The 24210-nt window shown below is 39.8% G+C and overlaps 1 long non-coding RNA gene across 8 annotated transcripts in view; it reads right to left on the bottom strand.

The window, feature by feature from the left end:
- The window catches only part of LOC109273229 (uncharacterized), a 253369-nt gene that overhangs the window by 214649 nt on the left and 14510 nt on the right, over window positions 1-24210 (bottom strand). The gene's annotated exons all lie outside the window — the stretch shown is intronic.

Here is a 24210-nt window from a genome sequence, read left to right as displayed (position 1 = left end):
AAACTGAGATAAAAATAGTGCCTTCTGTGGTTACACGGATTTAGTTATTAGCATGGCAGCTGACACAGAGTAATCATCCAATAAATGTTATTAACATGACATACACTCCTCCGTAATTTTCGCTGAGTGTACTTCTTGTCTCCTCACCTGACTGCAAGCTTCTTGGGGTCAAGGATATAGTCTTCAACATTTTCTCTTCTCTGATAGGATAGAGTGGCACTGGTTTAAAATGCTCAATAAATGTGTGCTGACAGAGCTGTATTAGCTCAGGCAGCATAGCAGAATGCTTAAGACTGTGAGTTCCAGAGCTAGATGTGCCTGGGCTCATATTTACAGCTCTTCCATTTACTGGCTTTTTGACCTTAGGCAAGTTACTTAACCTCTCATTGCCTCAGTTTTCTCATCTGTAAAGTAGGGATCATCATAATAACGACTTCATTGGCTAGTTATGAGCATTTAATGGGTAAAGCCCTTAGATTAGGGCTGGTATTTAACTAAGAGCTGGTATAGTTACTATCATTCTCTTGTATTTGTAGCATCAGAATGAAAAATTGCAACTGAGGTGGGAATTCAAGATGTCTAAATATGCAGCCTATCTAAAGATATAATGGAAATTAGACGTGTATAGTTTCTATGTATTTCTGTAAAATCAACTGCACATATGCACAAATATTCACAACCTCATTATATTAAAAGTAACAGTGTCTAATGTAATAGGTCATACATAGATTTCCTTCTGGTTCATACCTGATTTTGCCTTATTAATCTTGAGTCACAGAATCCTGGCTTTAGCACAACCCAAATAAGAGACTGGAGGGCTTCCCAGAAATAAGAAACCAAACAACAAGAGACCAAGACCGCATCTTAATATCCTGATACCAACAAGTAACAAAAATTACAGCTTTAAAAAGTTAGATATTAATGATTGATCCAATCCTTAAGAGACTCTGTGCAATTTGAACCATCAAAGTCAGTTCTAAAGCTGGATCAAATCCACTTACCCATCCCTGATTTAGAGCTTATGGATTTTATTCTTCTAAGGATCTGTAATCCAAATATCTCATTTAGGGCTCACGGGGGAAGATGCAATAAAGTGTACAGAATGCTAGGAATTCAAATGGGGAAATTCCTAACTCCTTAATTAAACTTGCAGGGATAATGCTTTCTGCATGAATCAGATTCATAAAAGTATAATAACAACCATAGATTTATAGCTGGACAACAGATATATGTCATGCTCTGAGTTACAGCTGAGAACAGAGTTTGTTAAAGCTGAATTATGGCAAATGCCTTCAACTGAAAAAACGTATGCATAAAATATTAGCCATGATACACACTTAGAATACTCTGCAGTATAATAAAGACAGTTTCTTTTAAAGGTTATAAATTAAGAATGCTTCCTTTCAAATGAATTACAATTACCACGTTCTTTTTAAAAGTGGCTGAGCATGTATCTTATGCCTAATTCCTATTTAAAGGATATATCCTTAACCTTAACAGTTGCCTATGTAACTTTCTCTAGGGTTCCTGGATTACAGGCACACAGCTACTATAAAAATGAGAAAGAAATACACCTCAGTCATCTCAATTGATAATTATTGTGCTTGCTACCAAGCTGCTTCTTTGATTCAGTGAACAGGTTTGCAGATGTTTGGAGCACTCCCCTCCCCCCCCCCCTTCCTTATTATTTTAAGAAAATCCAAGTAGGACTGCCTAGGCAGTAAATATCCCTTGGACAACCACCATGAAAGTATACTTCTTCTTCCAAGCCAGGAAATGAGAATAGAAAAATTTTCAAAACATTTGAAGGTACATTTTCATTAAGAAACTTGGGGATTTGAGCTCATAATTCACCCCTTCAGGAAAGAGAATTTATAGGATGGAATACGTGATCCCCCCTCACCCCAAAGCCAGTAAGAGGACTCTCTCACTTAGCTGGTAGATGATGGAGTGAGTTCTGGTACTTTCAGTTGTCAGATTTGCAATAACATTTAGTCTTTGCAAATTACTTTACCAACTCCCAAGATCATCAGTCTGTAGTTTTTTCTTCCCCCTTGAAAGTTGGCTTTGGTTCCTACGGGTCTACTGACTTGAGTTATTGTTGAATTTATCCAAAACTCATCAGCTTTTGCTTCATCAACTCTCTGCCAGGACATGAGCCACCACTTTAAGGTTTTTTTTTAAAAGGAGGATAAATGTATACATACATAATGCTGTTTACTAAAAAGACACTCTCCAGTTAGACAGATCTAAAACTGTATCTTGCTTTAAAAATTGCTATTCTTTGAAGACATTCAAGATTCTAATTTTGTATGTTTATCCAGCAGCTTGGTGGTGGTGGTGGTGGCGGGGGGGAGTTATGTAATATAAGTCTTTTCCTTTCCCTGTGTTACCTTTTTTTTTTTTTTTTTTAACTTTTTCCTCCATGTTTGTGGAAAATTTTGAAATGGTGGAAAAGATAAAGAACAAAATATAAAAGGTACGCCTGGGTAGCTCAGTCAATAAAGTGCCTGACTCTTGATTTTGACTCAGGTATTGACCTCCAGGTTTGTGAGATCGAGCCCCGTGTGGGGGTCCATGCTTACAGTACTGAGCCTGCTTGGGATTCTCTCTCCCTGTCTCTCTCTCTCTCTGCCCCTCCCCTGTTCTCTCTCTCTCTCTCAAAAATAAATAAATAAAATTAAAAAAAGAACAAAATTATTTTTTAAAATATTCCTAATTTCAATACCCTGAGATAATCACCATTAATATCTGACATTTCTTTCTAGAATTTTTCCTATGCACCTTCTAACAACATTAGGATCATAATATGTGGCGGTAATTTGACATACTGCTTTCAAAACGTAACATTCTATCTGAGAACGTTTCCATTTCCATGTGCTTTGAAAACCCATTTTTTTAATGGTTGTATAATACTCTGTAATGTGGACATGCCTTAATGAATTGAACCATTTCTATTAAGTTTGATATTTAAGATATATTTAAATGTTCATACTTACACTCAGATTCTTATTCTCATCTCTAATTATTTCCTCAGTTTCTACAAGTGCAAATATTGTGTCCAGAGATATTTTAGAAGGTTATTTAGCACAAACTGTTTGCTGGACACCAGCCCTTACTTTAGTAATATTGGCTTTATAACAGGCAGGTACTATTGTTACCCTTATTTTACAGATGAGGAAGATTAAGTAATTCCCCACAGTCACACCACAGAGGAACTGAGCTTTGAATGCAGGTAAATGGTCCTAAACACTGTGCCAAGCTGCCTTTTGGGAAAAGTTGTAAGGCTTTTGATAAATATTGGCAATTTTTATAAAGATGCTACCCTATGCAGCTACCTATAAAAGCACACACCTCACCTTACATCACCTTAAATCCACCAACACAGGATATTATTGTTTTTAGTATCTGTCCCAAAATTTTAGATTTTAAATTTGCATTTATTCAACTCAGTCCCTTTTTTCTGAATTATATACGTATGTTTGCTCTTCAATAAAATAGGACTGTGAACGTAATTGGAGCTCATGCTGTACTTGTAGATTGACTGATTAATTGACAGATTGAGAACAAAGGATAATTAATTCAAGTTATTATCAAGAAGTACTGATTTGGACAACTTGAATACAGGCCAGCAGTCTTGAAAGAACAGGGTGTCCATCTGAGCCAGTAAAGACAAGGCAAATATGCGTTGGTACAAAAAAAACCACACACCATCCATTCTTCCACTAAGTGGGGTTCCGTTCCTAACTCAGACACAAGCTGAAAGATGATCCTTCAAAGAGTTTACCACTTCTGAAGGGTCAGACAGAAAGCAGTTGGAAAATAACAGGATGGTATCCAGTCATGAGCTAAATGAAACAGAAATGGTAAAGTAGGTCTGAGCGGGGAGAAAACTCACAAATGCTAGACCCAGCGTGGAACCCCAACAAATGCTGAGACATCATCTTATGCAATTGTATTGAATTGGGGAAGCACATCCTTCTGAGAAATAGCGAGCCCACTCTTTCGGATGAAACCTAACTCGGGAAAAGTAGAAATGTCTGCAAATGGCAACAGTTTTAATTGCCTTTTATTTTTAAGCAGGAAATGTAATACCTGTAATCATACCTAATCATTTTCTTATTATTACTTCGGTTTCCTGGAAGTGGTTCATTTTGTTTCATTTTATGTCAAAAATGTAGAAACTACATAACTAGGCTGACTGTATGCTGTGCTTCTAAACAAATTTTGAGTTTGAATCAGATATATTGATGCTTATGTAAGTCACCTAATTATGAAATGTGGCTTGTCTAGTTTACTTTGTAATGAAGTGTTCTTTAAAATGAGAACTTATTTTTTTGTTGCAGAGGCTATTAATAGTAGCTTCTTAAATACAGAACTACTTCTCATGCGTGTGGAAAAATGGGCTTACTTCCAGACACTTCTTGAAAGCAAATTCTGCAGAAGTGTAAATACTGTACTATGTATTATGTTTTTCAGTTGTTAAAAATGTAATTATAAATTGACTAAAAAATTTTAAAACATTGCGATACAAACACACCCAATTTCTTTCACTAGGCACCAAAAACACAATGCTTAAACCTATAAAATTTGCAAAACCCACCTGTGACACACAAAAATGCAACAAAATGTATTGGCTCTAAAATAAGAAAATTGCAAAATAGGGATTAATACATTCCATTTTTATACCTACAGAATGCAACATTTTTAAAAGTTTATTTCTTTTTGAGAGAAGGTGGGGGGAGGGGCAGAGAGGGAGAAGATCCAAAGCAGAGCCTGATGTGGGGCTCAAACCCACGAACCATGAGATCACAACCTGAACCAAAGCCTGACACTTAATCGACTAAGCCACCAGGCACCTCCAGAATGCAACATTTTGTTAGCTATCCAATGACAATTAAATCTTATGATAGTTACATATAAGTTAAAATGTACCACTTCTCTTATTAACATATGTTTTACATGATTTGAGACTCTAAAAACAAGAGAACCTAAGACCTGCAAAGATCTTAAATTGGTCCTCAGTTTGAAGAGGCACTTCTGGGGGCACCTGGATGGCTCAGTTGGTTAATCATCAGACTCTTGATCTCGGCTCTGGTCACAATCTTGTGGTTGTGAGATTGAGCCCTGGCATCACTGGGCTCTGTGCTGGGCACAGAACCTGCTTAAGATTCTCTCCCTCCTTCCCTCCCTAGCGCATGCTTGCTTGGTCTCTCTCTCCTTCCCTCTCTTTATCGGTCTCAAGAAAAAAAAAAAAAAAAGAATTGAATAGGCACCGCTGTCTGATCAAGCTGTTTTCAGGCACTCCTCTATTAAGCATGGCTCTCATTTCTCCATTAAGTAATGTATATAACATACCTAGGGAATATTTAAGATATCAACAGGTATTATAAAATTTTTCCATCTGTCTACAGCCTCTGTAATAAAAGTTAGCTGCTTCAGGCATTCGCTTCTGACTATACTATTTGAGATGCTTGCAGTGTAGTTTCCTTTATTTTAGTCACTGTTTAGTCTTCATTGGATATGCAGTTTCCTCCTGCTTTTTGCTCAGACCCTGGAACAAACTATTCACTGCTCCTCCCCACTGGCCACCCAGTTTGTGATACTTTGTTAAAAACAAAAACAAAACAAAAAAACAGCCCTAGAAAACTACACATTGTCTCTAGGTTGAAATTCCAAATTCCCCAAGAAGAAAACTGATCCATCTGGGGCCAGGTGCCCTTCTCTGCCCTAATTAACCATGGTCATGGGGCAGGATTGTAACTTCTGCAGACACAGTATGCATATGAGACAAAGGTCGGGGCGGGGGGAGGGGTGTCTTAGCCTGCACCCCAAGATAATAGAGCAGGAGTCAAGAATTAAGTGCCAATGCTTTGTGTGAGAGGTGCAAAACCAGGGCAGCAAGAGTGTGGAAAAGGTAGGATACCATACATCCCAGATTATACCCATTGTCCTGGTGGTTTGTGAGAGAGGAATGAGCAAATGCAGAAGTGGAGGAGTGCCTCATGATCTCCCATGAAGAGAGGCAGAGTGGTATTCTCCACTCCACACATGAAGCCCCCTCTTTTTCTTTAAGAAAAACTATTTGGTGGCAAGTGAACAAAAGGTTCACAGGAATAGAAGTCAGGGCCCCAGGGTTGTAGTTTTGTATTTGTTCTTGTCTTCCATTTGGCTTAACAATTTCCAGGAAGTATCAAGTTTGGAAGGCATCTAGTTTCGGGTTTACTGACAGATGTATGTTTTTTATAGTTACTTTTGTGTTTTAATGAATATTACAAAATATCAAATATCAAATGTGCAGAATATAGTTTTAAAATAAATTTATCTAAAACACGAATGAATTATTTAAAGATTCAAATAATAGTACAGAGAACGTTGCAGCAAAAAAATTGTGGGGATGGTTCACAAAAGAAGTTGATTCATAAATCTGGTGTTTAATTCCTTGTGCAACATGCAAGATGTGGTTCAGCCTGATCTTGAACAGTTCCAACGACCAGTTTCTCCTGCTAATCCTTACCCCACACCTCAACCAGGTCTTTCCTCTTTTTTTTTTTTTTTTTGTCTTGATTCTATCTTGTGAAGTCATACTGAATTGTTGTCTTGTTTTTTCTTCATGGCTATCCTTTGAATACTTGCAGTCAGTAATCAAAACCTTTTTTTAATGTTCTTTTACTCAGTGCTAACTATTTCTATGGTCCTTTCTCATTGAGAATCTTTATATGCTCTTGTGTGTCATTTTATGAAGAAAGAGACAGAATGCCCACATCTCAAGAGCATACATTTCTCATGTAATCCACCTGGGATTGTTCCAGAAGAATAATAAGGTTCAACAACTACAAGGCTCAAATTTTTGAAATACTTACCTAAAAATCATCTCATTTGATCCCTTCTGTAACTTTGCGAGGTAGACAGGTAACACTGCCCCCATTTATTAATTAGAAAACTAGGGGATAAAAAATATTAAGTGATTTCCTTTAATCAGAAGAAAAATAATAAAATTTCTGAGCATAAAAATAGTCTCTATACACTAATATTTTTGTTTTCTGCTAAATCTGCTGTTTATAGAGTCTTTGGCATCATGAAATTCATAGCCCAAGATGGAAGATAAGACAAACGGAATCACTGGGGAAAAAAACAGGAAGGAAAACACAAAGTAAGAAATTAAAAAGAAAAACATATGTGATCTGGAGAGGGGCAGATGGACAAATCAGAAGGAAACAATGGGTATAAAAGAGATGTAATGTTACATTTGAGTATTTTAGAGTGGACTGTCTTTCTTCATATTGATTCTTGAACTTGAGCTCCTTAAAGATAGAGCCTGCTGCTTCAGTGGTGTTAGGGAAGCCTCCAAAAAAAATGAAATGAAATAAAATAAAGTAAAATAAATATATTCTCCCTAAGGAAGTGAAGAAGTGTCACGACCAGCCCCAGGGTCAGTGACTTGCTAGGAGGAATTACAGGACTTGGTATACAGTGGTACTCACAGCCAAGATTTACTGTAGTGAAAAGGATGTAAAGCAAAATCAACAAAGGTAAAGGCACGTAGAACAAAATCCAAAGGAAACCAAATGCAAGCTTCCAAGGGGCATACCCTGTGGCAGCCACACAGGACACACTTAATTCCCTCAGCAATGGGTTGCTGCAGCACATGTGAAATATTGCCTCCCGTAGAAGCTCACTGGAAACCATGACCTAAGTTTTTATCGGGAATGGGCACATAAGCACCCATTGTCTGGCACATACCAATGTTCCAGAATTCCAGAAGGGCAGCAGGGATTCAGCATGAATGATACCATTTGTACAAACAGTTTAAGCACAGTGAGTCACTCTTATCAGTTAGGGGCCACTTCGGATCAGTGTAAGGAACGATTCGCCATTCAAGTTCCCGGATGCCAGCCAAGGCCACTGTTGCAAAGAAGACTTCCTAAGGATGGAGGTCTCAGGTCTACTATGCTAATATTCCTGCAAACACAGTAAATGCTTCATCAATCTTTACTACAATCTCGCTTGATTGGGCTCTAGAACAGAGTTTCTTTCTTCCTCTTGGAAAAAGGAAGCCCAGCCTGTTCTAATAAATAAATACATCATCAGAAATACATTGGGATAATAGAGGACAAAGAGTACAGCCAGGTAGCTAATGACTAAATCCCTCTGATGGATACATAAATCTCCAGTCCCATTGATGATCCCCAAAGAACATTTCTCAGTCCCACCTGAGAGTTAGTACTGGCAACTGAATTATTTCTGTTCCTTAAATCCAACCTAAATCTTCCCTTCTTATTGAACTGGGTCTTTCTATCTGGCTATAAGAAAGCCTTCTATTTCCTGTGGGAGCTCAGATGGTGGTGGTCTTACAGATCATTGGGGTCCACGATGAGGTCTGCACTGAATCATATCCAAAAGAAGTGAGATGTGGTCCTTAGATCACCACGTCAGGCTTTAAACTTTGAAACATACAAAAGTAATCGATTCAGATTACTTGAGGAAAGCATGTCAGGAGATCTTCAGAGAAAACTGAGTCACTACTTAGCTGTGTCTCCTTGGGCAATTAAACCTCCAAACCTCATTTTTTCTTACCTATAAAATGAAAGAGGCAAGCTATGTGGCCTGCAAAGTCCCTTCTGACTCAAATACCCTCGGATGCAATGGGTTGCACAATACTATATACACAACACCATTGGCATTATTAAAAAGTCATGATGCTCTTGACTCAAATGTCTTTTATCCCACTCAAATGTAAGGGCGAGATGACAGAAGCCAAGGAGCTGGGGTAGAGGGGGAGTGACATCAAAAGAAATAATTGCTGGGATTAAAAGACCATCTGAATAAAAAAAAGGGGTCTTCCAAATATTCTCCCTACTCAGACACTTTTATTTGGATCATCTAGAACTATTTCTCTGTGCACCAACTGAACTCCACCCCCCCCCCTTGGTTTTTAATAATAAACCAGCACATTAATTTTTTAAAACAGGAAATGATAGGGCCAAGACTCCATAAACAGCTAAAATGTTAATCACACAAAGGCTCCCAAAGCAATTTCATTCTGGACTCCTCATGGTTATGCATTACAATAGGAATTTTCATCAGAACGCTGGCCTGAGGATGGGCTGCCTGGCATCCTACTAAAGCTTGAATCCCTGGGCCACTCTTGAAGGGGCAACCAGGACAGAATGTTCCAAAAAAGACATTTGCACAGAGGGGGTAATAAATCCATGTTGAGGATACTAGGTACTCTGGATATATTACCTCAATTGATTTCAACAACAGTTCATGAGGGGATAAGATTATCACACTCAGTTCACAGATGATGAAAATGAGGTTCAGAGAAGATTATCACACTCAGTTCACGGATGATGAAAATGAGGTTCAGAGAAGGTAGGTAACTGTCTGAAGTCAGACAATCACACAGCATGTTAGCATTCCATTGACATGTCCTTGCTGCATAAAAAATTACCACAATATTGGCAGCTTAAAGCAACACAATTGTATCATCTCATAGCTCTTAGGGATCAGGAGTCCAGGTATGACGTTAGCTGGGTCCTCTGCTCAGCTTTCCCCAAGCTAAAATCAAGGTGTCGGCCAGGGTTGCGATTCTTACCTGAGGTTTGCAGTCCTCATCCAAGCTCACTGGTTATTGGCAGAATTCATGTCAGCCAGTAGAGGTCATATACTCCCTTGCCATATGACTCCATTAGTTAATTTATAAGTTGGTCATTTGCTCCCAGGCCAGTCAGTCCCCTCCAGGATAATCTCCCATTTGGTTAACTCAAAGTCAACTGGTTAGTAACCTAACCACAGGAGTGTAGCCTATCATATTCACAGGTGCCACCCATACTTGGGGTGGGGGAGGCAGGAAGATTGAACAGGGTGAAAGAGACAGCTAGCTGGTCACCTTAGAATTCCACCCACCATGCAAAGTCAGTAAATGGCAGAGCTAAGGTATGACTTCAGGTCCGTTTACTTCCAAAGCCATGGTGCTGCCTATCCACCTGAGCCAGTCTAGGTTGAAGCGGGAGCCTAGACAGGTACTCCCAATGGTGGCAATTGGTTCAGAAAATTAAAAAAGACAGGTGAAGCCCTAGCTGGCCTGAGTTACTCAGAGGGAAGGGTGGTGGCAAGATCTTGTGCCTAAGTTTCTGGGCAAAGTGTCATCTCTGGATGAGATCATTCTGAGATTCCTCAAAAACAAATGTTCTCAGTTGTAAAGGCCCAGACCATCAGGAGGCATCAGTGGCTACACTTCCTTCTAGATTGGATCCTCCCAAGGCTCCTTTCCTTCTGCTGATTCTTCTTGCCACATTTACAGAGCAACTGCTAAGAGCCAAGAATTTTGGAAGTCAGTGAGATGAAAAGACCAGGCCCTGCCCCTAAGATTTTTAGATCTTAAGTTTAGGAAAGGGATGAAAGTGAATAGATATAAAATAAATGTGTTCAGGGAAAAAAAAAAAAAAAAAAAAAAAAAAAAAAATATATATATATATATATATATATATATATATAAATAAATATTTATATAAATATATAAAGTTGGAGAAGAAGTAGCTATATCTCCCTGGGAAGATTCCACAGAGTTCAATCTGACTCTAAAGAGAAAGAGGGTGTTGAGTGGATTAGATGAGAAGTGGTGGGGGTTGGGTGGGGAGGGCATTAGAAGCAGAGGAAACAACTTCCTTGAAACTCCTCAGTGGCTCCCATTGATTCTTGAGATAAAATCCAGGGCCTGAATATGAGCTAGAAGTTCCTATATGATCAAGCTTCTCCTTCCTTTCCAGACAATTCCCCTCCTTAACACCTGTGGTCTGGATTCATCACTGGTCATTCACATGTGTGGTTTCCTCTCTTGGAATATTCTTTATCAGTATACTGCTACCACACATAATTCCCCAACCTACCTTTACACACACACACACGCACACACACACACACACACACACACACACACTTTTCCTGACTTATTACTATTTATTCTTCAGGTCTTGGATTAGACATCACTTCCTCTAGAAAGCCTTCCTCAGTGCCAAAGCCCTGATTTAAAATGCTTACTATAGGTGCTCCTATAACATTGTATCCGTTACCAGCATAGCATTTATCACAGTGTCTTGTACCTGTCTCCTTGAGGCTAGTAGAAGATATAATACAACCGATTTAAGGGACCAGGCTTATCTGCTCACTCTTCCATCTCCAGAAATTACTGGTTACTTAGTAGGTGATCAAAAACTATTTGTTGTGTAAATAGACAAAGGGCACAGAGGCAATCCTTGTTCATGGAAGAAAATTAAAGGCATCATAAACTAAACGGAAACTAAATTTCTCAAGTCTTCCATAGCTTAGAGCCTGCACTGGGGTACCTGACATAGACATTAGCAGAGAATTTATATATCTAAGTTATATATGTCTGTGTGTGTGTGTGTGTATATATATACGTGTGTGTGTGTATATATATATGTATATATATATACACACACACGTATATATGACATACATACCATAAGTATATAGCGCATGTACATATGACACATACATATATCATATATATATATGATAGTACTTAAAGGAAGATCAGAGAAAAGAGAGACTGTTCTTAAAAAAATATTTAGAACTCTGATTTTCTGTTGGAATCATACTCAAGAAATCAGAATGGTTTTTCATAGTTGTCCATTCCTAAAATCTTGTTTTGGCATGATAACAAGTGATCCCCAAAATTGCAGTGGCTTAAAGCAAAGGTTTATTTCTTGCTCACAATGCATGACCATTAACTACTCCAAATATCGGTCACTCCAGACTCAGGCTAAGAAAACATCCTCTATCCCCAATATATCTATGGGGAAAAGAGACATGATGAATCTAAAATGCTCATCTTAGAAGTGACATATGTTCATTCCATCTGTATTCCATTAAATAAAGCATGTTCACATGGCCACTCCTGACTTCAACAGGGCATCTACATATAAACCTCACAAAAGAAGGGGTTCTTCAAGGAGGGAAAGTGAAATATTTGACCAACAGTAATATAATCCATCACACCAGGCATCAGCAGGCTTTAAACCTCTTTTCTGACATTTGGATTTTCCCTTTTCATTTGTTGGCAATTAAACTTTACAATACCACCCTGTGGTTGTAGTGAAGAAAACAAGTTAAGGTTCTAAAGAGAAAGAATCAGAATGCTCAAGTTGGGACAGTCCCTACAGTTCATAGTCGCAGCACTATATTTTATGAACGCAAAAACTGGCTCAGAGAACCTGATGGCTTCCCCAAGGCAACTGTGCATCATGTGAGGGCTAAGACCAAATCCCAAAGCACTGGTCTCAGGACTTAGGGTCATTCTTCCATTTCCCACATAAGAGGACCCAACTTAATGGCAATGAATCAGACCCACAGCTTTGCACCGCATAGATATAGCTCCTGCCCTTGAACCTGATTCATGGTACTGCTGAGAGAACTCCCCCAGTGCAATGAGCTACAATAGGGCTTTTCTCAAACCAATTCTCACTCTGTTGAGAGAGGCTGTGATTATGCTCAGTTCTTTGCCTGTTTTATAGCTTGGTACTGACATAGTGAGAACATCTACAATAAAAAAACATCTATAGGGCTTTGTTTCCTTTGTATAAATTCATTGTCTAGAATTTGGCAGTCCCATGTCTTGGTGATTTATCAGAATTAGTCTATTTAGGAAGGAGCGCCTTGCTCAACTGAAACCTGTTCTCTTTATTTTACCCAAACCCTAGTATTGTCATGTAGCTTCAACTAAACTCAGGTACGTATTTTAAAGTAACAAAACAAAACAATTCTTCTCCTAAAGCCTCTCTATTCTAATCTTTATCATGCTCCTTGGTTGTATAATGAACACTATTTCTTCATCACTTTCTTCTCCAACGACACTCCATATATTTTGACTACACAATCCGAAGGCTACCTTCACTTAGGAGTTGGTCAAATCTTAGAAATGGCAGAAAATGTAATGAAACAAAGAGCTGTTTTTAAAGATAAAGTATGGTTTATTTAGACTTTTGTCCTCAGTTTTTAACATAAGCTTTTCCATATATCGTGGATTTTATGTCCTTCAAATTGTCTATGTAAAAACAGGAGCACATACTCCAATGTTCTCAAATCCTTAAGAAAAAGATATGTGCATACTAATGCACACTATTAGCATTTTGTTTATTCTCTGATTTTTGAGTCCATTATTTTACTCTCTCTTGTTTGCTGTTTTTTGATACATTTAGGGCTGCACTTTTTTTTCTTCTAATAGATTCACGGTATTGATGTGCAAGGCTCAGGGCTAAGAATTGAGCAAACAGTAGACATGTGGAGGAGTCTGAAGATACAGAGATTGGGTTATTCTAAGAAGTGAAATAAATGTTCACTACCCGCAGAGAGGTTAAAAAATTTTTTCTGACAATTTTAGGATTTGGAGTCTAAAAAGGTTGTTTTGGGGTTCCGCCACCCCTAAATTGTATTCTGACACCCTCTTCTCATTTGCTGGCTCTGGGCAAAAGATACACAGAAGTAACTTATGTGGCTTATTTTGAACAGCTCCTAGGAATTTGATAAGTGAATTTACCTTCTAATGATTTGTTGTTCTGCAATTTATATCCACACATACGCATATATAACACAGGTGTAGTATTTCCCTCAGGGTTCTCCAACATAAATAAACTCAATGATGTCATGTCAGACAAGAGAAATTCTTCAGAGAAAGCCAGCTTGGCATATAGAATCCAGATTATCAGGAGTATATCTGAATAGGTAGACTGTGTGCTGAAAAGCTGCTCTCTACAATGCCAGAGTGTGGAAAGGCTGAAAAGTTTGGTTACTATTCTTAGAAGACATCAGCAAGGTCTGGACAGATCACTGGACTAGGATGAAGAAGCCATCTTTATGCCCTGGAGACCTAGGAACTTGACCTGCTCCATGACTTCATTTCCACAGCTCAGTTTATGTGCTTTTGGCCATGCTAACTACACTACGACCCTTTCTCTCTTTACCTAAACACAGCTGACATAATATAAAACATATGGCCAAACACCACGATTCTATACCACAGTACCTTTTCCATATTAATTATTCTCCTGTATATAAAAATAGCACATGTTCACTATAGAAAATACTGGAAAATAAGAAAAGTATAAAAAAGAAAAATTGTATGAAATGTTACTGCTCAGACATAAAACTTCTAGAAAGTGACTTAACTTTTTTGCTTCTTAGTTTTCCTACCAAAATTCAGATAAAAGTAATGCCTGCCTCACACAACTAGTATAACTATTCAATCAGTGAGTTAGTATATGTGAATGCTTAAAGCCTTGTCTGGCCATAATGGATACTCAACAAATGTTGGCTACTATTATCTTACGTATATATAGTAAGTATAGCTTACTGTCCCCCGCTTTTTTCAACTTAAAATAAAATACAAACTGTCTCCCCACCTTCACTGCTATAACCCTAGTCTTAAGCCAGCATCATCATCTCTCTCCTGAATTACTGCAATGATAATTTATGCCCTCAGTAGGACCTACAGTCTAGTCTCCATATAGCAGTTAAGATCATGTGTTACAAATATAAATCAGATCATATTGCTCTCCTACTTAAAACTTTCCAATGGTTTCCAGTTACACATAAAATGAAATATATTTACTTACATATTAGAAATATGTAATATATCTACTATATTTATCATTTAAGGATTGGATTCCACTTCATGTCAAAAAACTCTGGTTCATGTAGCCCAGCCAAACAGGAATCCGGAGGCAGGTTTTCAAGAATGCGAGTAAGACCCGCAGGGTGCCCTCAAGCTCCCAGGTGCCTTTCAGCTGCCAGCTCCAAAATTGTCAGCCCAAGGCTCTCGATCTCATGGTGGCGAGGCACTGCTACATTTTTAGGACATTGTCCATGTTCCAGAAAGAAAGAACTAAAAGGGTAGAGGTCAAAGTCCTCCATCTGCACTCTGATTTCACTGGACATCTTCATTGCCCTGGACATACCACACTGCCCCCCTCCCCGTCCCTACTTCAGGTGTAAGAGACACCAGGAAAACCAGCATTTTCATTATATACATTGATGCTTGACGTTGAACGGTTTCCTCTGTGAGAAAAGAGGAGAGATGGGGTGTTAGGTGAGCAACCAGCAGTACCTGCCAGCCGCTGGCCTCCAACATCCTTCCTCATGCCTACTTCCTCTACCTCTCTCTCCTTGACACTATGTCCAGACACACTGGCCTTAGTCCTTAGTGTGCACCAAACATCTGCCCGACTCGAGAGAGGTCATTAGCCTTGCTTTCCCTTCTGCCTAGAAGGTTCTACCCAGTAGTTGGCAGATGACTGGCTCCTTCTCTTCATCAGGTCTTAGTGAACATGTAACTTCTTCAGGGAGTCTTGATTCCCCGTGCAGGGTCACCCCTCTTCTCCCCCCACCCAATTTGCTTCACAGCTCTTATCACTAGTTGAAATTACACTGTTTTAAATTATTTGTTTATCCTCTGTCTCCTTGACCAGGACATAAGATGCAAGAGAGCTGGGCCTTTACTCTTGACTGTATCCCCTGTGCTCAAAACAGAGCCTGGAACACAAGAAGTGTTAGATTTGGTGAGCAAATGTCGAATGCATTACAATCACATTCTGTTTTCATTAAATGCTGTTCAAGAGATTTAACAGCTGTAAAATATGCCACTGAATAAATGTTAACACTATTAACTGCTTCCTATGGTTTGCTACTATAGTAAGCTGAATAATGGTCCCCCAAACATGTCTACATCGTAATCCCTGGAAACTGAGAATGTTACTTTATAAGGTGAAAGGGATTTGCAGATGTAGACAAATGAAGGATCTTAAATTTAAGAGATTAAGCTTAAAAAATATTACCTTGGATTATTTTCACGGGCCTGATGTAATCGTAACGGTCCGCATACAAAGGATGCAGGAAGAGTCAAAATTAGAGGAGAAGGCAATATAATGATGAATCAGATTAAAATGATGAACTTTGAAGATGGAGGAAGGGGCCCACAAGCCAAGGAACATGGGTGGCCAACTGAGTGGAAAGAAGACAAGGAAACAACATCCCCTCAGACAACCTCACCACAAATCAATCCTGACGCCATTGGAGCCCCTTTAAAGCAACCAACTTGAGCAATGGAAACCTGCGTAAGGAAGAAAGGCCCCTAGTGACCTCCTACCTGCTAGCTGAATACAAACAGGCTTGTTAGACCACCTACCTCACAATACCCATAAGCCCTAGCTGACCAATGAGTTACTGACACCTAGTCACAGGTACTAAAAAAGGAAAATTCCGTATGTTCCCATGCCTCCTCACCTCCCCACTTTACTAGAGCCTCCACGCACCTCCTCATGGCAGACACTTTCTCCTTCAGTGTCCTGCCCTCTGCTTCCTTGGAATGTGTTCACTAAAGTTCTATCTCCTTTCTTCTGCCGTGAGTGAATTCTTTCACTGCCCACACCTCCAGCCTCCACCCAGTTGGGTCACCCCACACACACACCTTGACTTTAGCTCAGCAAAAGTGATTGCACACTTCTGACCTCCAGAACTTTGAGAATGGATATGCGTGTCAAAGTCACTAAATCTGAAACAGTTTGTTGCAGCAGCAATAGGAAACTAATATAGACATTTAGGTTTTCTTCCCTCTAAGTATTTACTTAAATAACATGATGTCGTAAAGAACTTCATTTTGCAGGTATTTTTGTCTGCCTTTCCAATGATTTCATTAGAATAGTTTCCTAGAGGCAGAATTCCAGTAAGCTTGCACCACCATACGAGCCCGGGCTGTGCCAGGGTAAATGCCTGAGCAACCTGGCTGTTTAGACGTCAGCTATTTTGAGCCATAGCCACAGGGTCTACAAAGAATTAGCCCACTTTGTGCAACAATCACACAAACACAAAGAGATTGCTTTCCAGGGGAAAGAACGCATATAAAAAATAAAAACAAGGGTGCTTTTTTCCTTTTTTTCATTCTTATCATTAACATTATAGAAGAGAAATGGGGAGGAGGAAGAGTTAAAATATAAGGCCAGAAAAAGCTCAAGTTCAGCTCCAAAGATCTACACACCTTTGATACCTGCCAGATGGGCTTTTGAAGTGCAAAACAAGATCAGATCCCTAAGGGAAGGCTGACACTCCAGTCCTGACCTGTGAATTAATCAGAGAAGCCTCTGGATGTGAACAGACCTCAGGCTTAGGGTGTGGTCTGTGTAGGCTGTTTGGCCAGGGTGGTCTCCATGACAAAAGAGAGAAATAATTTACTTGGGGGCCAAGTGACCTGTGTGGGGTCCCTCAGGGCAGAGCATGTCAATGACCCTCCCTCAGCACAGACAAGGAGGCTGTTGCAAATATTTCAGTATGGAAACTCATGAATGATAACTTCTGTGTTCTCCAAAATTTTCCTGCATTCCACCCCAGAACCTTGCAAATCAAAGTGTGTTTTGTACACCAGCAGCATTGCCATTGCGTGGGAGTTTGTTAAAAATTCAGGTCTTGGGTGCCTGGGTGGCTCCTCTGCCTTCAGCTCAGGCCATGATCTCATGTTCGTGAGTTTGAGAGTTCGAGCCCTGTGTCGGGCTCTGTGCTGACAGCTCAAAGCCTGGATGGCGCCTTCTTCAGACTCTGTGTCTCCCTCTCTCTCTGTCCCTCCCCACTCACGCTTTGTCTCTCTCTCAAAAATAAATAAACATTACAAAAAAAATTTAAAAATGCAGATCTCGAACAACATCCAGACCTTATGGAATCAGTAACTACATTTTAACACTATCGCCATGTGATTCTTAGGCACCTTGCAGTCTGAAAACATAGGCCCTAGAGTCTAAGCTGCATAAAGGCAGAACGTTTGTTGCCTTTGTTCAGTGCTGTACTTCCAGTGCTGCAAACACAGCCTGCCATTGCTTGGAGGGGCTCAGTAAATATTTGTTTTAAGAATGATTAAATGAGTGAATGTACTGATTCTTACACATTGAAGCTGAATTTGAAAAGATAAGGTACTTGTGTATTATAGTCTTTGTCTTTTACACACATATCCACAGGTGCATGCATGCAGACACGTACTAAAGTCAAAGAATATTTTTTCAATCCATACTTCAGATGCATGAGCGCAACCTAAAGTAGCAGCACCTGAGCAGGGCAGGGGCAAAGAGAGAGAGAGAATCTCAAGCAGGCTCCACGCTCAGCACAGAGCATGATGCAGGGCTTGATCCCATGACCCTGGGATCATGACCTGCACCGAAATCAAGAGTTGGACGCTCAACTGACTGAGCCACCCAGGGGCCCCAAGATGAACTTTTTTCCTGGCCCTTGTGAAAGCCAAAATTGAGAGGACGTTCAGATTAGAGAGCTGGAATGAGCCTGGAGAAGTTACTGTCACAGCTGTAAAGAGGATGCAGGTCTATGGTTTACTCCACTGTCAAAAAGTCATACCTCTCCTGGGGCACAAATGGATCAAGACTCAGAGGGGGATGACAGCTCAGGTTCCCTTCCTGAACCAGAAGGGATCTAAGCAGGCTGGCCCTAAGCATGGGTACGACAGACTACAGAGATTCCAACTCCATCCTTGGCATAAATGCAGCTTTGCTGACTTCTTTCTAGGAACCATTCATACAAGATAGTGCTCATGTCACCATGACCCTGATGGCCTGAAGATTTTGCGCACCACGTGAGCCTCCCCAGAATGTTGAGTGATCCTAGCAAGGGGCCTCTGCGATGATGGAGATTTAATTATCCTTCAGCCTTGTGATATAAAGACTGAGTCCGACTTCATTTCACTTAAAGAAATAAAGTGTGACATTTCCCTTGTTTATTGTTTCTTTTTAATTTTTTGTTATGCATATTTTCAATAGACGCAAAGGGCAAAAAGGAAAAATATATAATGAACCTTCATTACCTATTATCTAGTCTCAAGAAATATCAATATATTGCTAAACTTGTTTCATCTGTACCTCCCACTCTTCATTCTGTGCTGGAAATTTTTATTTAACAGCTATACTGAGGTATAATATCCTTGGAATTCACTCATTATAAGAGCACAGGTCAATGGTTTTTAGTAAAAGTATACAGATGTGCAAATGTCACCACAAACCGGTTTTACAGCATTGTCATTGCCCTTGGGTCCCCCAGACTCCCTCCTCCCCACTCCTGTGCCTATTTACAGTCAATTCCCAGACCAGGCTAGCAACTGCTGATCTGCTTTAGTCTCTATAAATTGCCTCCTGGGCTTCCTATAGAGAGAATTACACAATATGTAATCTAGTTTCTGGATTCTCTCAGCATAGCGGTCTCCTCCATGTTGTAGTGTATATAAGGAGGTCCGTTCTTTTTATTACTGAAGAGTATTCCAATGTGTGATTATACCACATTTTGTTTAAGCATTTTCATGTTGATGGACATATGGATCTAGTCTGAGGTTTCTGTGTTATAATAACACTGTGAACATTCACTTATAAGTTTTGTGTATTATATTTTCATTTTTCTTGGGTAGATTACATAAGTATGAAATTGCTGAGTCATATAGTAGCTTTTTAAAAATTAAAAAAAATTTATTTTAGAGAGAGAAAGTGCATGCACATGAGCAGGGGAGAGGGGCGGGGGGGTGCAGGGAAAGGTAGAGAGGTAGAGAGAGAGAGAGAGAGAGAGAGAGAGAATATCTTAAGCAGGCTCCACCCTCAGACATAGGGCTCAATCCCACTCCCCTGGGATCATGACCTGAGCCAAAATCAAGAGTTAGACGCTCAAACAACTGAGCCACACAGGCATCCCTCATATGGTAGCTTTTTAAGAGACTGAGAACTTGTCTTCCAACGTGGTTGCACCATTTTACCTCCCATCAGCAATGTGTGAAAGTTCCAGTTTCTCCACACCCTCTCCAACACTTATTTTTGTCTCTTTTTTATTATAGCCATTCCAGTGCACTGAAGTCATTGTGGTTTTCATTTGCATTTCCTTAACGTCTAATGATGTTGAACATCCTTTCAGGTATTTGTGAACACTTCATACATCTTTTCTAGTGAAAAGTCGATTCAAATATTGTGCCTATGTATTAAATGCATTGTCCATCTTATTATTAAGGTAAAAGAGTGTTTTTATATATTCCAGACATAAGTCCTTTATGAAATATATGATTTGCCAAATTTTTTGCAAGCCAGTCTGTAGCTTGTCCTTTCATTTGGTTAATGATGTTTTTTGAGCCCTTGGGACCATTGATGGTGACAGTATCTGCTCACTCAGAATGTGTAGGGGTCTCGTTTACCTACAGTTAGCTCGTTTGGCTACAATGGATGATTGGGAAACCAGTTTCAATGGAAACTTCTCAACCTCTACAAAGCGCCAAGATCTGTATCTGGAGAAACTAGCTCTGGCCCAGCTTCTGGCTCACAGGATGGCCCAGGAGAGGGGCAGCATAGGGGGTAGCAAAATCCCTAAGGATTGTGATAGCAGTGAAGGAGAATTAACATCTTCCAACATGGGATGTTTCTCCATTCGTTTACACCTTCTTTAATTTTTGTCACCAACGTTTTATAGTTTTCAGCATACAAGTCTTACACTCCTTTTGTTAAATTTATTCCTAAGTATTTTATTCTTCTTGGTGTGACTGAGTGAAACTGTTTTCTAAATCTCATTTTCAGATTGCTCATTGTCAGTATATAAAATTGCAATTGATTTTTATAAATCGATCTTGTATCCTGTGACCTTGATGAACTCACTTATTATTTCCAGTAGGTTTTTTTTTTTTTTTTTTTTTTTTTTTTTCTGGAGGTCTCCATAGGACTCTAAACATACAAGTAAGACATTTTTTTGGCATTGTGTGTTTATGTAATAAAATTCATAGCAACCTGATTTTAAATTAAACAAATTTGCACTCAAAATTATTCCAATTATAGTGTTGCATATGCTTCAAGGGCAGAGTGAGAGAGGTGCCATTGGGCCATCCTGTGAATCATAGGTCATCTGCAGCCTGTCTTACCTCTTCTACATCCTTATGAGACAGCCTTTCAGTTAGGGATTTGGCCAAAATGTGCCTGTAACTATAGGATTGTGTCATTGTGTCATTGAGAACCACTGGAAAATTGCTTGACCTAAGATACATCCTTAAGGAAGATTCTAGGGAGTCAGAAATGGTCCTCAGGAGCAGGAGCAGCATGGAAAGAAACAAACCAGAAGGCAATGTATTTTGATGCACCCATACGAAAAGTATAAAAATGTAAGAAGAGGCATCTTCCCCACTTCACAGAGGGCATAGATAATGGCGCAAAATTGGCATTTTGAGTCTTTCACAGAGGATAACATTCAAAGAACTAGATGAAGTTAGTGAAAGAAGAGGTGTGGCAATGACTAACTTATTGCCACAAAAGTCACAAAATCCCAATACTGTAATATAATTGAATCCCAACGCACTGATTTAGCGTGTGTAAAGCACTTAGCAGAGTTTGGTTAATAATATATGTTAAAAAAATAAATGGTAGCTATTTATAATATTACTATTACTTTTGCAATTAAGATGAGAGGCCTTCTGTGACTGTGTATAGTCAATATTTATTTACTTAAGAGCAGTTCCCTGCTCAATTTGGTGGTCATTTCAAAGACCATTGCTATGGGTCTCTGGAAGTAGATAAGGCAATTCAGGATAGAGTTGGGCTTCAGAGGAAAACTTTAAGAAAGATGACAAACACCAAAAGCCATGGAACCACCCATGGAAATCAAAACTACACACTGCTTTTCCCATGGCCATTGTGGCATTATTCACAGTAGCCACGACAGGGAAACAACTAAGTGTCCATCGTGTATATGGAGATATATATGTGTATATGCACGCACGCACGCGCGCGCACACACACACACACACACACACACACAATGGAATATTATTCAGCCATGAGAAAGAAGGAAATTCTGCTATTTGTGACAATAGGGATGAACCTTGAGAGCACTATGGTAAGTGAAATAAACCAGAGAAAGATAAGCACTGAATGGTATCACCTACATAGGGAATCTAAAAAAGCTAAGCTCATAGAAAGAGAGTGGAGTGGTAATTATCAGGGGCTGGGGGCTAGGGGGAAATTGAGGAAATGTTTTTTCAAAGGGTACAAACTTCCAGTTATAAAACAAATAAGTTCTGGAGATCTAATGTACAGCATGGTGACTATAGCTAATAATGCTATATTATATACTTGAAAGTTACTATGAGAGCAGGTATTAAATGTTCTTACCACACACACAAAAATGGTAATTATGTGATGTGATGGAGGTGTTAGCTAACAGTATCGTGGTAATCATTTTGCAGTTTATAAGTGTACCAAATCAACACATTGTACGTTAAACTTACATAATGTTATACATCAATTAAAGCCCAATAAAGCTGGGAGAAAAAGACAACAAAGTGCTTGTAGAGAGACTAGTGAATAAATGCGTGCATCTGTACATCTGAATGTTTATATTCAGAAAATCTATTTCAAGCTTATTCGTAATCATATTTAGTTGCATCTTTAATTTCTAAATTGCTAGATTAAGAAATGAGCTCCCTTCTCATTGATAACTGCAATTGCCTGACAAAAAGGAGGCTGTGTGGCCAGGGACTGCAGCCTGAAGGGGCAGTTTCAGAACAAGAGACGTCTCCTCCCCTCCCCTACCTTCCCTCTCCTTGCCTCCTTTCCTCACCCCTGCTCTAGCTAAGGGCACAGCCCTCTAACCCTGGAGGTTACAGTATCACTGATTTGGGAAGAGAGGTTCTTTTGGCTACATCTAGTTCATCTGGCTACAACATACAACCCAGAAACCAAGTTCAACTTGGTTGGAAGATTTTCAGACCCTACAAAGCACAGGAATCCACATCTGGAGAAACCACCTGTGTCTTGCCCAGTCTTTGTGCTCCAAGTAACTGAAAGCCAAAGCCGGTCTGACAGGATGGCCCAGGGCAGGAGTCCCCAGAAGTGGCCTGAATGCAGTAAGGTAGCAAGAATGCTGCCTGGGTGGCCAGCCCTTCAAGAGAAATTGACATTGCTGGGGCTTCCTGGTCACAAGGCATTCTCTGCCTATCTCAGCCTCTCTGCTCCTAAGCAGACAGATAATCCTACAGCCAGGAGAGAGAGGCCCAGGTTGCTAAAAGAAGCAGGGAGCCGGCACATTGATTTCATCTGTGTGACGCCTGGCACATAGGGGCTGCTGCCTCAGGAAATGCTGCACTAAGTGGAATGAACATTCTAGACTCAATTTTGCCACGTGCCAAGTGAAGCCATTTCCCTTCTTTCTTCAGTTCTGCTTCTGTGTTTTAAAAATGTATGATAATTGCTACCTACAAGGTTGCATCTAGGATAAAAAAGGAACATACTCTAGAATGTTCTTTGTGAGGTCCAAACACCACATGAATAGGAACCAAAACTTGACAAGCTGCCTCCATGGTGCTATGTCTCAACTTGGCTCAGATATTAATATTTAAGTGCCTAGAAGTATGGCCCGTTTTCTTACTGATATTTTTCTAACAAAGATAATTTAAGTTAGAAGATTAGACATATTATTTTAATAGAATTCTATAAAGGTATTTTCATTTGATTGAAGTGGATATGGTCACAAACTTTTTTTTTTTTTGGTCCCTGAATGGGTCCCTGTACAAAACTACATTGTTGATCATGGCTCTAATTGGTTCCCTTGTTTCAGCCTGACAGTCTCTCAGATTCATTCTTCACACTGCCAGCCTGCTGTGGCTCAAAGACAAATCTGAGGTTGACTCCTCTTTTTCCCTAAAGACCCGTATCCAATCAGTCAAGTCTTATGGATTTTGCTTCCTTAATATCTCTCAAATCCAGCCATTTCTCTCCATCCCACCTGACATGCCTCCATTTTAAGTCACTATCATTTCTCACTGAAACTAATGAACTAGCAGCCCACACGGTCACTCCTAGGGGCCCCCCTGTGTTACTCTTTTGTCTCGATCCCTTTCCCCTAACTGCAGCCAGAATTATCTTCCTGAAGTGCAAATGCTACCAGTAACTCCCTGCTGGGACCTGTGATTGTCAGGATCATCAGGATAACCCCCCCACCCCCCACCCCTGCTGCTGGACCAGGTGTCCCTGCTCTTTCAGGTCTAGGTTCAAGCCCTTGCTCAGCTCCTTTGCCGGACCTTGCACCATTCATACCACACTTTCCCCTCTGGCCATTCCTAGCTATGTAAGGCCCCCTGTGCCAAGTTCTCAGGAGGGCGCCTTCTCTGTTACGGCTCCCATGCCCACT

The sequence above is a fragment of the Panthera pardus genome, unplaced genomic scaffold, assembly GCF_024362965.1.
Source record: "Panthera pardus isolate Hobbes unplaced genomic scaffold, ASM2436296v1 HiC_scaffold_7, whole genome shotgun sequence".
NCBI classification, from domain to species: domain Eukaryota; kingdom Metazoa; phylum Chordata; class Mammalia; order Carnivora; family Felidae; genus Panthera; species Panthera pardus.
Note: the sequence above shows the minus strand (reverse complement) of the source record. Positions and strands in the feature narration are given on the sequence as shown.